The following is a 13,915-nucleotide window of genomic DNA, read 5'->3' as shown; positions in this document are numbered from 1 at the left end:
GACAGCAATTAGAAAAAAAAAAAATATCCTGAGTCCTGCCTTCCTCTTTGATTAATACGAGTTATGTTAGCTTGTCGGCAATGGAAAATAAAGGCAGCTACGTGGGAGAGAATATAATCTTCAGTTACACAACTGTCAGTGAGTTTCTTTTAATTTCATGAATGCACTATGAAACTTTTATCATTTCGCTCTAGTTTTGACATTGCTTATATGTACACGTTTCATATGGCCTCACATTTTCCTTATAGAACCACTGTTTTAATCAGCCAGTTGGTCTGCGTAAGTGATTGCAAGTGGGATTCTGAAATAATTTCATCATTGTTGTCTTGAAACTCTTACTATGAGGGAAAAAAAAAAACCCACATCATTTGAGGAAGAACAGCAGTTGTAATACTAAACTTAATATTCAAATAAATAAAAAAAAAAAAAGAGGGAAGCTCTCCTGGAACACATTCATTCATTGAATCTTGCCTCTTCCCACTCCTCAGAAAAATCTGCTGAAAACACATTAAGAATTTACAGCAATAAAACTCATTCCTTTGTGGTATCCGTCATTGCTGCAGATAGACTATCACGTCGTAATTTTATTGGACACAAAATCTAATCTGATGAGATAAGACTTTTGGATTTGGGGTAATGATGATTAGAATTATGAGTGTGGCCAATGTGAATGGTGTTTACAATGGCTGTTCAGTAAGATACCCTAGCACTGTTTAAAGCTGTCCATGTCATTGACTCGAGGGTGAGGTGTACATATCAGCCAACACTCCTCCATAACGCATTTCAACAATTCTGAATCGCAGTAATATCAAGATTCCTAGTGGCTCCTATTACAAGAGAGGCTGCTAGAAATAGCAATTATTAGGGTATGTGCATCTGTGTCTGTGCGCGTAGATGCATTCCCCCACTGAGTTATAAAACCGTAATTCTTCGCATTAATACTGAGGTTTTAGAACCACGGTAATATATCCATTGCTAAGACACCACACAATGGGAGTCTTATATGTGAGTAAAAAATGTTGAATAAAGATTAGCCTTGCTTTAAGCAGCATTACAAATATCTGATTCTGCATTTATTTTTCAATTGTTCATAGTTACTCTTTTATTATGTACTCTGCATGAGACTTCTATTTGACCCTGGATTGTTCATTATTACAGGAAACACAACACAAAAGCCTGCCTTTCTGGATTGTAATATCCACCAGCAAAACCCTGGAGTTTTACAGAAATAGACACAGGTATTGATTTCTCTCCATACAGATCATAGGGAATTCATGACTTCTTGGCCACTTTTAATTAGCATAAAACATGCTTTGTTGAGTGAAATACTGGGTCTCTGAATGTTTAAAGAGAACTTATTATAGCCATACGAGAAATATAATAATCTGGGGAGTCTAGGTAAAACTTCTTTTTCTCTTGAAAAATAATGCTCTCCAAATCTTCATGCTGAAGTTAGGTTGCACAATACATTTCATTTTTTTCCCATGGCATTGTATTTAGTTTTTCTGTACATTTAAACCATGTCTCCAATTGATTGAATGGTTCAAAGCAATACAATGTTATTATAAAGCTTTTGCAAGGCTGTGGTGATGTTTTGTTCTGCCCTTGTACATTACTTGTCACTGTGGAAAATGTACCAGTATAAACACTGAGGATCTTAGCAGAATAGAGAGGTTGCTTCCAAATGTGTGCCTGGCACAAAGAAAGATTTCACACTGAATTTCAAGCTATAAGGTCTCATTTTGATAAGGAGGCTCCCTATTTTATGGACGCAAAACAAACCGGTACAAGTCACTTGTCACTCAAGACCACTCGTTACTTAGGGAAACCATGTATCCGTCAAGGAAGCATCATCTCCAAGAAGTTGCTAAAAATGTCCCTCTGATGCAATTAATTAAAGTAGAAATACTTCCCTCTGGACTTATAACCTTAACTCTATTAGTAATTTACTGCAGGCCTTAAGTGACAGGTTGTCTGAGTTGGAGAGCACAGAGTTTTCCAAAGGCTCGATTGCAAGATTAATTTTAGTTGGTGGTAACACTTCAAACACACAGCGTGCAAAAAGTTTCCTTTTCGAGTCTTTCAATGCTTCCTGCTACATCAAAGAGAAAAACTCTGCTGCTCTATGTCTTTAACATCTCTTTAATACTTCCCAATCTCTCTGTTTAATAATGAAAAGGCCTTGGGCTCAGAGTTTTTGACAGATAACAGGATCTAACTAGACTGAATATTATTGGTTCTTTTAATTTTTTTTTTCTGGAGGTGGGGTATATTTAAGGTTATCTTCTATTTATAACAACCGGTATAGGTATTTTAGAATTTAAAAAAAGGTTTGTTTTTGCAGTGCATTTAAAAATTAATGTCAATTTAAGAATGCCATTCAGACATAGAATTAGGCAGCAGGCCGTGTGATGTAGTCCATTCTGAAGGCTGTATGTGATGGAACCCAGGTATACTGCAGTCAAGAATGTGGTACACTGGCGACAGCTCTTTGGAGAGGACATGGTGCAAAAAGAGCCACACATTTAAAGGCCAGATGAACCAACTGTCTTCCTTAGATTGCAATGAAGGATGTGGACAGACACCGATTGCCTTTTGTGAGTTTCCAGAGAGGCCAGCTGAAGCCAACCCAGAAAACGTGGTCACACGCACAAATGGGAAGAGGGTTTGCCTACACCAGAGAAACCGGGTTCTGCAGAGGAGTGCTCTGAAAATTCAGCGTGCTCCTCAACCTCCTGTGATCTTGTTGATTAATATGCAACATTCGATTTAGTAGATCTGGGATGAGGCCCGAAATTCTGTATTTCTCAGGAGAGGTCCCATGGCTGGTCCAGAATAGCAAGGAACACAGAAAGTTAAAGAATGGATTACTGGTAATTCTCACTAAGAAGCTGTGGAGAGAGGATCCTTGGATGCAGCGCATTGGAGACAGGCCTGCAAGAGTAAGCTGAATTGGTTAGTCTTACCTGGATTTTCTGGGCTGGACCTCTGTATTATAATTCAATGGAAGGGTGTTACAACATTGTAAGGGAAGGGCCCCAAAGAAACAGGCTGCTTAGACAGGAGGCAGAGCAGAGGTGAGTGTCATGAAGATGTACATTCATATGGAAATGTCCAGACCTGAGGGTGGGAGCATAGGGGTTAGGACGGAAGAGCACAGAAGTGCGATCGTTATGAGAGTACCCTGGGATACATGGAGGAAATGGATGGTGTGTTACTAACACAGACTGTAAGATCCGTGCAGAGAAAAGACAGAGTAGTGATGGGGATTTCAGCTCTCCAGACATCTGCTCGAAGTCTCATTTGGTTCACAGCAGAACACCTCACAGGTCCTTGACTTGCTTTGCTAACAGCTTCTTCTCCCTGGAGGACAACGTTTCCCAGGGGAACTATCATCCTGTACTCATTTCTGGCCAACCAGAAGAGTCAGTTGGCATTTCAACAGTGCTGAGTAATTTAGGTGGGAGCCATTGTATCATTTCAGAGTTTAGGATAGGCTGGCAGGGAAAAGATAGTCCCATATATTATAATGCATTCAGCTGAATTCCAAACAGTTTAGACACAACTTGGCATGAGATCTTTGGAAGGCAAACTTACATCAGCTCTCGAAAATTCAGTTTTAGTTGCGCAACACAATACGATCTAAAGGAGAACGGAAAGTAAGGGGCACCTGGAAATCACGGTGGGTACTTAGAAAACGGTTTGGTGGCCAAAGAGACTTCCAGTGTCCACGGAGCCAATGCATTCTGCATCGCTGGAGATAATCTCTTAGTAGAGGGCACTGGAAACAGCAGCAGGGTTGGATGACCTGAGATTTGCCGTCTCTGCTCTAGCTGCCCTGAACTCGTTTTGTACCTGGAAAGTACTATTCTCTCTCTCATCCCCAGCACCTCCTGCATGCTGTCTCTGAGAATACCCCACCTTGTTTGTTGGTTGGTTGTTTTTTTTTTTTTTTTTTTTTGAAGGTACTGGGGATTGAATTCAGGACCTTGTGCATGCTAAGCATGAGCTCTATCCACCCACTTCTCCTTGCCCCCTTGCAATTTGCTGAATGGCTAATTTCAACTCATCATTTGGTGTCAGCTTAATTACATGGTAGATATTTCAGACAGGTTAGATTCCACTCCCGCTCCCAAACAGCCCACATTTCTACATTATTCAAATCATTTTATTTTGTGTCTCTATCTTTTCCAACAATTGCTAGTTAGGCTCAAAGATCTTGTCGGTTTTTTTTACTGTATCCCCAGCGTTTAACCAAGGCTTGCCATATACTAGGATCACATAAGTATTTATGCTATGAATGAATGAGGTAAACTCTGTATTATTTCCAACACCTGAAGATCAAGGGCTCTAAATTCCGAGTGTTCCCATCCTCTTGGGTTTTAGCAGTGTTTCTTGTACATCTTTATTTGCTAATTGACTGACTCCCTTCCTTCTGCCCCGTCCGCCCCCACTTCTCACTTCTTCTGCTTGTATCCTCAGAGGGAAATGAAGAAGACAGATGAACATTTCTGTTCATTCCTCGACTCTTCCTTTCATCAAGCACATGAGACTATATAAAATATAACCAGAAACAAGTAAAAAGGCGTAATCATGTCGCTAGGGATGAACATTTGGAAGAGCAGAAATGGAACAGGAACCCAAAGCACTACCTGAGACGGATTTCTCCCAGTGCTTCCTGGGCCTTCAGAACAGAAAGAAATAGGTACGTGGTGAGGTAATGGGAGTTAAAATGGTCCCATATCTCATGGAGACTGGATCCTGGGTTCATTTTTTACAACTACAGGGTGGAGCATCCTTTCTCTGCCTGGGAAACAGAATGTAACTGAGTGATTCCTGCAGTTAAAGCTTCTATGAAGCTAAATGAAAGGGTAAAAACAGGTCTAGTCTCTCAGTCAAGCCTGGGCCAGGCTGCCCATCAGTTTGGTGACTGGATCTGAACCCCACAAGACAGGAATCCTGAGCTGCAGCTATAAGACCATGAGAACTTGGTTTTGGACAAGGAGTCCCAAGGGGCCTCTTCAAGGGTTGAATATTGTGAAGAGGTTTCCATTGAAGATGAAACTTGCAGCTGAAATTTCAAAACTGGTTGGGAAAAATTACAACATGCAGGATCACAAAATTGACAAGCAGGTGATTAACTCACTCCAATATATATGGAAATGATGAAACACCCCCCCCCAATGACTTTATATTGAATATGTTTAGGATCTTCCAAGATAAATGAAGAAATTAAGCCCAAAATATGGAACAGAAATTATCAAAAAAAATTTCATGCAAATAAGAAATAAAAACAGGTGGGGATTTTAAAAAGAACCAGGTAGTATTATGGAAATGAAAAATGTAGTCACTGATTTAAAACAAACCGAAAACATCTATCTAGTAGGGGAGCTGGAACAACAAACAGGTAATAATAGAATTACGAGGTGAATGCAGTAATGATGATAAGCAAATGGCACCACAAAGGTCTTAACCCTGTTGGCCCTGATTCTTGGAGGAAAAAGAAATCAGAGAAAGGGGAGGAGGGTGAACAGTCCTGAAGGAAGAACAGAAGTTAGCAGAGAAACAAATGGTGTCCATCAGAGATGGAATAAGAAAGGCAAGAAACAGCATATAGAGGAACTACAAGCAGTTCAGTGCTACTGGAGCAAAAAGTGTGAGTAGAGGGGATAACAAATGGGACTGGAGAGAGGTTGATGCTATGTTTGGAAGCCCAGATTTTATCTTGTGGTGGACGGGGCAAGTCATCGGAGGGTTTAAATGCAAGGTTCAATGTGGTCAGATTTATTTTTGAGGTGGGTTGCTTTTAATGGCTGGGTGAAGGATAAATCAGAAGAGACTGGTAAGATACGGGTCAGAGAAATTAGACAGAAGACCGCTTTGATAGCCTAGTTTAGAAATGATGATGAGAACAGCTTTTTCCTCTTTATTTTTGTGCTCCCAGCACTTCAGTTCAGAACCTGGCACCCAGTAGGTGCCTCAATCATGTCTGAAGAAGTGATTCTGTATAGCTTGAAGTCAGATAATTTCCAAAGCTGATACAGATGAAGTCATCATTCGTCAGAGATCTCTAGCCAGAAGCAGTGTTTCTACAGACGGATCAGCAGGAATCCTGATCGACGTAAACCCCTTGCATGGGTTTCAGAAAGGCAGCTAGATGGTATCTTGCTCGAAACGATTCATTTTAATCGCATAGTCCTAGAGATAAACTGGCCATTGGCTAAGGCTTGGAATGATATTTGTCATGACAGGAGTTGAGCTGGGTCCAGATTTTCTGTGTGATTGGACAAATCCTATGCCAAAGGATTAGAGGCGCATTTCATTCTTGTTATAGCACTAGTTTGAGGAAATTAGTGGGAGGAAAACACATTTCATTTAGAGCGTGGGAAAAAAAAAACCCATGGAAAGATAAATATGTACAGTGATACAGACATCCTGCATGTACAGCACACATCCTTGCCTTCAAATTACGCAGTCTTCTCGCACCTAACTGTCGGCACACAGCAAATGTGTGTTAGCAATAATATTAGCAATATTAGCAATAATAATTACACTCTGCATATGCTTAATGTCTATCAATAAGGCTATGGCTCTTAAATTCCCTTAAGCTTCTTTCCATTAGAAGCAGTAAATTAAATATATATATTCAAACAAATTAAATGCTGCTAACAGCTTTTCTAATTTGTAAACACTTGCATAAACATGAGCTTTATCAAATGCTTAATTAATCTGAAATGCCAACTTAAAAAGTGAAGTAATGAACAATAAGCATATTACCACCTCACGATGTTATTCCATCTGGGTCTTTTTACGCAAAGTTTAAAGATATGCTTTCTGTGTAAACTGGCTGAAGTTGTGAGAAATCAATCAGCTCTTAGGGATTAAGAATAGTTTGCAGCTGACCAAGGTTGGTTAGCTTTCTGAATACACTATTTAATGGAAAAGAAAATCTCATAGGCTTTTAATAAGCAAGTAGCTTTCAAGTCAATGAAAGTGAGGTCTGGATTTTATGCGTTTGAGTTTTCACTCACTGCAATACAGTCAACTGTTTAGCTATAATTTAAGGAGCAAACATAATTAATTTGCAAGACTCAAAATGTAACTTTTTAAACTTAGGGTTTATAGTAGTCCTTGGTTTTTATCTATTAGCAAAGATTCCATTTTAACATTTTTCTATAATTACTGCTTTTTAGAGAATTTTGATATAGATACTGTGTATGATACATGAAAGGTGGGAGTTGCTGCCTTTGGCAAATTCATCTTTTATTTCTTCTCATTGTACCTATTAAGCATTCAAAAACACTCAACATAAGTGCTATGCAAATGAACCACTGTAAAAATATGAGACTTATCATCAAGAGAGGAAAAAGGGAAACCTCTCCTGTGGAATTTTTGTTTGGTAAATGGAAGTTGTAAATGATTGAAAAGCCCCTAATGCCTATGAGAACCTTCAACTTCATTATCCAGATCATGAAGAATCCCTAAAATAGTATTAGCCTAAGGATCATACAATTTTAAAGCAAGACACGACCTTAGAAATAAATACTCTAAAACCACCCATTTTACAGAATGTGAAACTGAGCCCCAGAGATAATTACTCAGATCCAGTGATACAGGCATGAAAGGTGATCAAGAAATCTCTTGTGTCCTCACTGCGAAGCCACTGATGGCTCTTTTACAATACACTGTGGGCTATGCGGCTCTACCATCCCTTAAAACGTGCTTCTATCCTGAGACATTGATAACCATCCTTCTGGGGCTGTGTTTTGGCATTTATGCTTCTACCTAATAGTAGTACGGCATTGCCCAGTCTTTCTAGCCCACTGATGGGAACACTATGTAGGACACCATCAGAAGCCTCAGTGAAATCGAGGTAGATTACATCTATCACTTCCCCTTTATCTCTTGGCCTGCCACTCCGTCATAGAAGGAAATTAAGTTGGTCTGGCATGATTCACTCTTCACAAAACCTTGTTTGCTACTCAGAACTCTGTCCCTCTCCAGAGGATTGTAATGCGACTTTTTTTTTTTTTTTTTTTGGATAATTTTTTCTAGTATCTTCTTGAAGGTTATCGCTAAGCTGACCAAAGTGTAGTTAGCTGGGTAGTGCCTTTCCAAACACCTATGCTTTTAAGGCAAGGTCTAAATGTGCTCTTTTCCTTTGGAACCTCTCTTTGTCGTTTAAAAGTTCTAGCAATTAATAATAGGGTATCCTGCAAAATCTTGTACCAGTCTCTGAGTATGCAGAATGCGTATTACCAGACACTGCTGATCTGAAATAGGCAATGATTTGTAAAGTATCTTCAAATATTTTCTGCCTTTTCATCCTTCAGCTTCTTCCTTTTTTTCTCATCTTGACTTTCCAGGCAGCACTCCTTCTGATTTTCTGTCCAAGATAAACTTTTTTCTTAAAGACAGAAGTCAAAATCCAAAACAAAATCATGAAATCTCTTGTTTTTTTTTTTTTTTTTCCTCATTTGTCATTGGATTTCTCTCCCTTCCTACCAGCGCCTGACATTTTGCTTGATTCTGTTTTGCTTTGTAGAACTGCGAAATCCTTCTTTGTTATCGCTTCTACATTAAAACAAAAATTACTCCTCATTGTGGAGAGTCTCAGCTCCCATTACTAAAGAACAAACAGTCTGAGCATTGCTACTCTTTCTCCCGTGGCAGCTATTTGGTTACGATGCTGACCATTTTGCTCTACAGGCACGGGGGTGGTACCAAGACTTCATTCATTCATTCATTCATTTTCTCAGCAGTCATCACTGAGCACATCTTGGCACATGCCAGGCACAGACATAGGTGCAGTGGGTACTGTTGTAAAATGGACAAGGCTCCTGCCTTCACGGAGTTTATCTTCTGGTGAAAAATACAGGCAAATGTATGTGATAAACAACACGATTTCACTTAGTTGTAATCACTATGAAATAACTCAGAGTAACACTAGTGGGTGGAGGTGGAGTGTATATGATCAAATGCATCTGAGCGGCAACTCCCCTGATAGGAAGGAGCTGGCTGTCTGAAAATGATATAAGAGCATGTCAAGCAATAGAAAGCAGCGTGTGAAAAGCCTTGAAGAGGATGAGGACGGATGTGTTGTGGGACTTTGGTTCAGAGTTCAACTTGCCTTTACAAAAACGAAATAGTCCCCATCTTTACAGCCATTTAAGAACATCCTTGTTGGACTCCCTCTGAGTGGACCACCCTGTCTTCTACGTGTCCCCGGTCTCAGGCACATCCAACCTGGGAACTTCTCTGTGGTACCCCAGTGAGAAGTGTTGACTCACTCCCACTCAAGGCCAGGAGCAGTTGGCAGAGGGAGTCATTTGGGAAATGTGGTGCTTCCTTCTGCCTTTTCTTAACCTCAGAAAAATCCCCTCACAAAATACAATCCACAGATTTAACATAATGAGAGGGGTATCTCTAGATGAGTTGGACTGTGTAGCTCAGGGATTCTCAAACTCTCTCTTTTTTTTTTTCTTCTTTTTTACTTCTTTCAGTTAGGAAAGTGTTTCTCAACCTCAGCACTATTGACAGTCTGGGTGGGATGGTTGTTTTTTTGTGGGGGGGTTATCCTTACTTTGTAGGATGTTTAGGAGTGAAGAAAGAAAGAAAATGAAAGAAAGAATGAAAGGAAAGGAGGAAGGAAGGAAGGAAGGAAGGAAAGGGAAGGGAAGGGGAGGGAAGGGAAAGGAAAGGAAAGGAAAGAAGGAATGGAGTGAAAGAAGGAAGGAAGAAAGGAAGGAAGGAAGGGAAGGGGAGGAAGGGAAGGAGGGAAGGAATGGAGCGAAACAGGGAAGAAAGAAAGAAAGAAGGAACCAGCAACCCTGGACATTGGGAGCCTAGCCTGACACTTAGAGCTAGACCATGTTATTCTTACATTAGATACAAAATTCTTACAGAATACCAACCTCAGACCAGGTTATTCTGAGACCATGATAAAGTGAGACAAAGTTAGGCCATTCCTAATTTGGTCCAAGCACAGACAAAAACAAGGTCATGCTACCATCTACAAATACCAAACTCCGCGCTCTTGGCCAAAGTGAATGACTGCTACTTCTTCAGCAGCTGCAGACTTATCCTCCTGTAGTCTCCTCTCCATCTAGATGAGAGTTACTGAGATAACGGATTATAGAATTGCCCTTACCTTCTGGCAGCATCCATCAGAGTAAATCACTAAGGTGAGCTCCCCGTGGTCCTTAGCAATAGGGCGCTGACAGTGCATCCCTGCCCTCTATGCACTAGATGCCAGTAGCAACACCCCCGTCCCCAAGTTGTGACAACCATGCACATGTCTCCAGACATTGCCAACTGTTGGATTGGGGTGGGGGGGCAAAATCTCTTCTGGTTAAGAACCACTCACGTAGCTGGGTCCCCATCACAAACTGGGGTCAGCCTTGCCATCACGTACGTATAACAGTCAACTCACTGAAGGTTTCGAGTTGCAGGATCTCCCTGCCCTTCTGAACCTCTCGTTTTTACTTTTCTCTTCTTCCTTTTTATTTCCTCTTCTTTCTCATCCTCAAACTCATTATGAAATTACCCTGTCAGCCATTTAACTTGTTTGAATCCTTTGTGTAGCATTTAAAAAAAAAATCATTATGGTTTACTTCAGGAAAAAAAAAAACTACACATGTGAAAGAAAAAAAGGCCAACTTCCATTTTATTTTTTAATAAAGTCTGTTTTGCATGGATTCCAAGCCCTCCAGGCACCCTAGAATTCTATAGTTGTTTTCTTATTTCTACTCAGAGGAGAATCTCAAAAGCCAGGGAGGTTTCCAGAGACCGCTGTGAAAAGTTAGTCTTGTGTTTATTAATTTTTGTACACATGCCCATAGGCCTTAGGGTGACGGGTTTATTTAAACAAATAGAAATAATACATAAATAACCACGTTTTCCCCTAATTCATCTCTATGATTAGTCCCACGGAACAGCGATGCAGGTTTGTAACTCTACCTGTGCACTGTCTGAAAAGCAAAAGTTCCCACTAACTATCTAGGGTCTTTATGATACTTAAGCCCAGTGATGGAGAATAAATTGTATTTATTTGCTTGGAGAGTGGTTCTAATCACCCTCCAGTCTCTCTTATTTTCCTTCTTTATCATTAGGATTATTCTGTAGTAAGCCAAGGAAATTCACCCTAGCTAAATTAAAAAAACAAAAAAACCCACAGAATCCATTGGCAAGATATGGGAGTTCACAGAAGTAAATGAATAAAGAATAAGGCAAAGAAACTAATGAAACTTCAGAGAATTTTTGTAACAGGAGTTCTGTGACAGTCTCGTTCAGATTCTGCTGCTGAAATAAATAATTCTCAAACTTTCTCAATCTTTGGGTCATTTTTCTCAGGTGTCAGTTTGCAGAATGAAGCACAGTTGGCTTTGCCCAGGGAACAGGACAGGCCTTAGACTAGGGAGGACAGGGTATGTCGATTAAAGCCCCTGTGAGGCTGCACCCAGTGCAAGAGTTTCACTTGTTACGAAGACAGAATAATGGCTCTTCAAAGACTTCCATGCCCTCATCCCAGGAACCTCAGTGTGTTAGATTACATGACAAAGAGGAATGAGGACTGCAGATGAAGTTAATTTTGCTAATTGCCGACCTTCAAATAGGGAGAGTCTCCTGAACTATCTCTATGGGCCCAAAGTAATAAGAAGAGTCCTTAAAAGTAGAAGGAGGCGAAAGGGGACAGTCAGTCAGAGGAACAAGTGCCTCTGAGAGAAAGATACAGAGAAATGAAGCACTGCTGGCTGGGAAGCTGGAAAAAGGGGATTGGGAACCAAGGAAGAGGGGTGGCTTCTGGAAGCTGGCAAGGACAAAGGAACACATTCTCCTTCTAAAGCCTCAAATAGGAGGGCAGCCCTGCCAATGTCTAGATTTTTACTCGCTGAGACATATTTTGGACTTACGATCTCCAGAACTGAGAGGTAACAAATCTGTATCATTTAAGCCACTAAATTTGCAGTAATCTGTTAAATCAGCAGTAGAAAATTAACACAATTACCTATAAGAAAAAAAGACCATGAAAATCTGTAATAAATATTTGCTGATGGTTGAAAGAACAAAAAATCAAAATCTCTTTCTACGTATATAATAGCATCCGTTCCACCAAATCAAAACGAGATAAATAACAAAATTTCTGACTTTGTATTACATTTTTTATGTTTACACTATTTTTCTACTTGGAAACCATAAAGATGACACACACAAATACCACTGTCTAGGATTCATGTGACAAGTCAATCAAAGTAATGGAGAATCACCTATCAATCCCAAAGAAAACAGACTAAATAGAAAGACTTTGAACTGTTTCACAAAATTCCTCAATGCTTCACCTTCTCTCAGAACCAAATAATTCAGAACATTTTTCTGCACAGAATGAATATGGGTGACAGAAAGACTGCCTTTTATTAGGACTTTGTCATTTTCCATTGTTCGATTAGAAGCATTCTGTACTCTACAATGTTTCACAGGTCCAGGTCTATGAAAAACAGATATGGTCCAAGAAATCCTGTGTGTGATGGTTAATTTTATGTGTTAACTTGACTTGGCCATGATGTGATAGACATTTGGCTAAACATTACTTTGGGTTTCTGGAAGGGTGTTTTTGAATGAGTTTACCATTTAAATCAATAGACAGACTAAAGCAGATTGTTCTCCATTATGTTGGTGGGCCTCACTCAATCAGTTGAAGGTATGAGTAGAACAAAAGGCTGACCTTCCATGAGTAAGGAGAAATTCCTCCTGCCTATCTTCAAGCTAGGATATCAGTTTTTTTCTGTCTTGGGACTCAATCTGAAGCATCATTTCTTACTGAGCCTGAGTTGCCAGACTTTAGACAGGAAATTACACCTTCAGCCCTCTGGTTCTCAGGCCTTCAGACTTAGACTGAAAGTACACCACGAGCTCTCCTGGGTCTCCAGCCTGATGACTACAGATCTTGGGGACTTATTAGCAGCCTTCAAAACTGTGTGAGCCAATTTGTTATAATAGATACATACATCCTACTGGGTCTGTTTCTCCGGAGAACACTGACCAAATCCCTGCGTAAGGAAGACATACCTTCTGTGATCATTGGAAGAGAAAAAAAAGAAGCTATTGCCACTATCATTCAGGATTATAAAGTAAGGTCTGCTCATTGTAAAAACAACACAGCATACAAAAAACAGAAATGTCTAAAAATTGCCTTTCTTGTATATCGAATATACTATTTATATATATATGTGTGTTTACCCCATTTTATATCCTGCCTTTATTATTAACGATAAAATCTGAGCATCCCTCATTTCAATAAACATACTTCTACATCATTTCCATTAACTACACACCAGTTTTCTATTGTTCAACATTTAAGGTGCTTCTAAGCTTCTATTTAATAGTCAACACAAAAAGAGACATCACAGGATGTATCAAGCAAGTTCTTGGGGATGGAATTTCTGGGTGAAAATATTGGTGAAAAATGCCAAATCATACTACACTTCTGAGCCTTTAGTATGTCATCACTAAGTGATTTGAAACAAGCTAATGACTTTTGGTAATGTCTTCTTCTTAGAAGGCAAAAAAAACTCTAAGTCACAAGTAGGGCATGGTGTCCAAGATTATTGCTGGTTGTCTTGGAAAAAAATCAGGAGACCTTTCAGGAAATGGAGGGAAACATATAAAAACCAGCTCTACTAATGCCAGCAACTGGTTGCAGGGTGTAGTTGCCAGTCATTTAAAGGTGACCAGATTGTCTCCTGTTTGCCGCTGAGGAGACAGTCTGGGTGCGTTTTGGCTCTCACACCAGCCAATTCTGAATCACTCTTCCTGGCTCATGTTGCTTCTCTCTTTGTCCAGTCTGCTTCATAAATCATACATCATGTGTTGGAGCAAAATGCTAGCCAGTTTCTGGGAGGAGAGAGGCATTTAAAAT

At 39.9% G+C, this 13,915-nt stretch overlaps 1 long non-coding RNA gene across 1 annotated transcript in view; it reads right to left on the bottom strand.

Annotated features, from left to right (window-relative positions):
* LOC116148444 (uncharacterized) overlaps positions 1-13,915 on the bottom strand; it is a 1,308,953-nt gene that overhangs the window by 454,387 nt on the left and 840,651 nt on the right. The gene's annotated exons all lie outside the window — the stretch shown is intronic.

This window comes from Camelus dromedarius, chromosome 27 (assembly GCF_036321535.1).
Source record: "Camelus dromedarius isolate mCamDro1 chromosome 27, mCamDro1.pat, whole genome shotgun sequence".
NCBI classification, from domain to species: Eukaryota; Metazoa; Chordata; class Mammalia; order Artiodactyla; family Camelidae; genus Camelus; species Camelus dromedarius.
The sequence above is the reverse complement of the archived record's forward strand: the minus strand, read 5'-3'. Positions and strand labels throughout refer to the sequence as shown.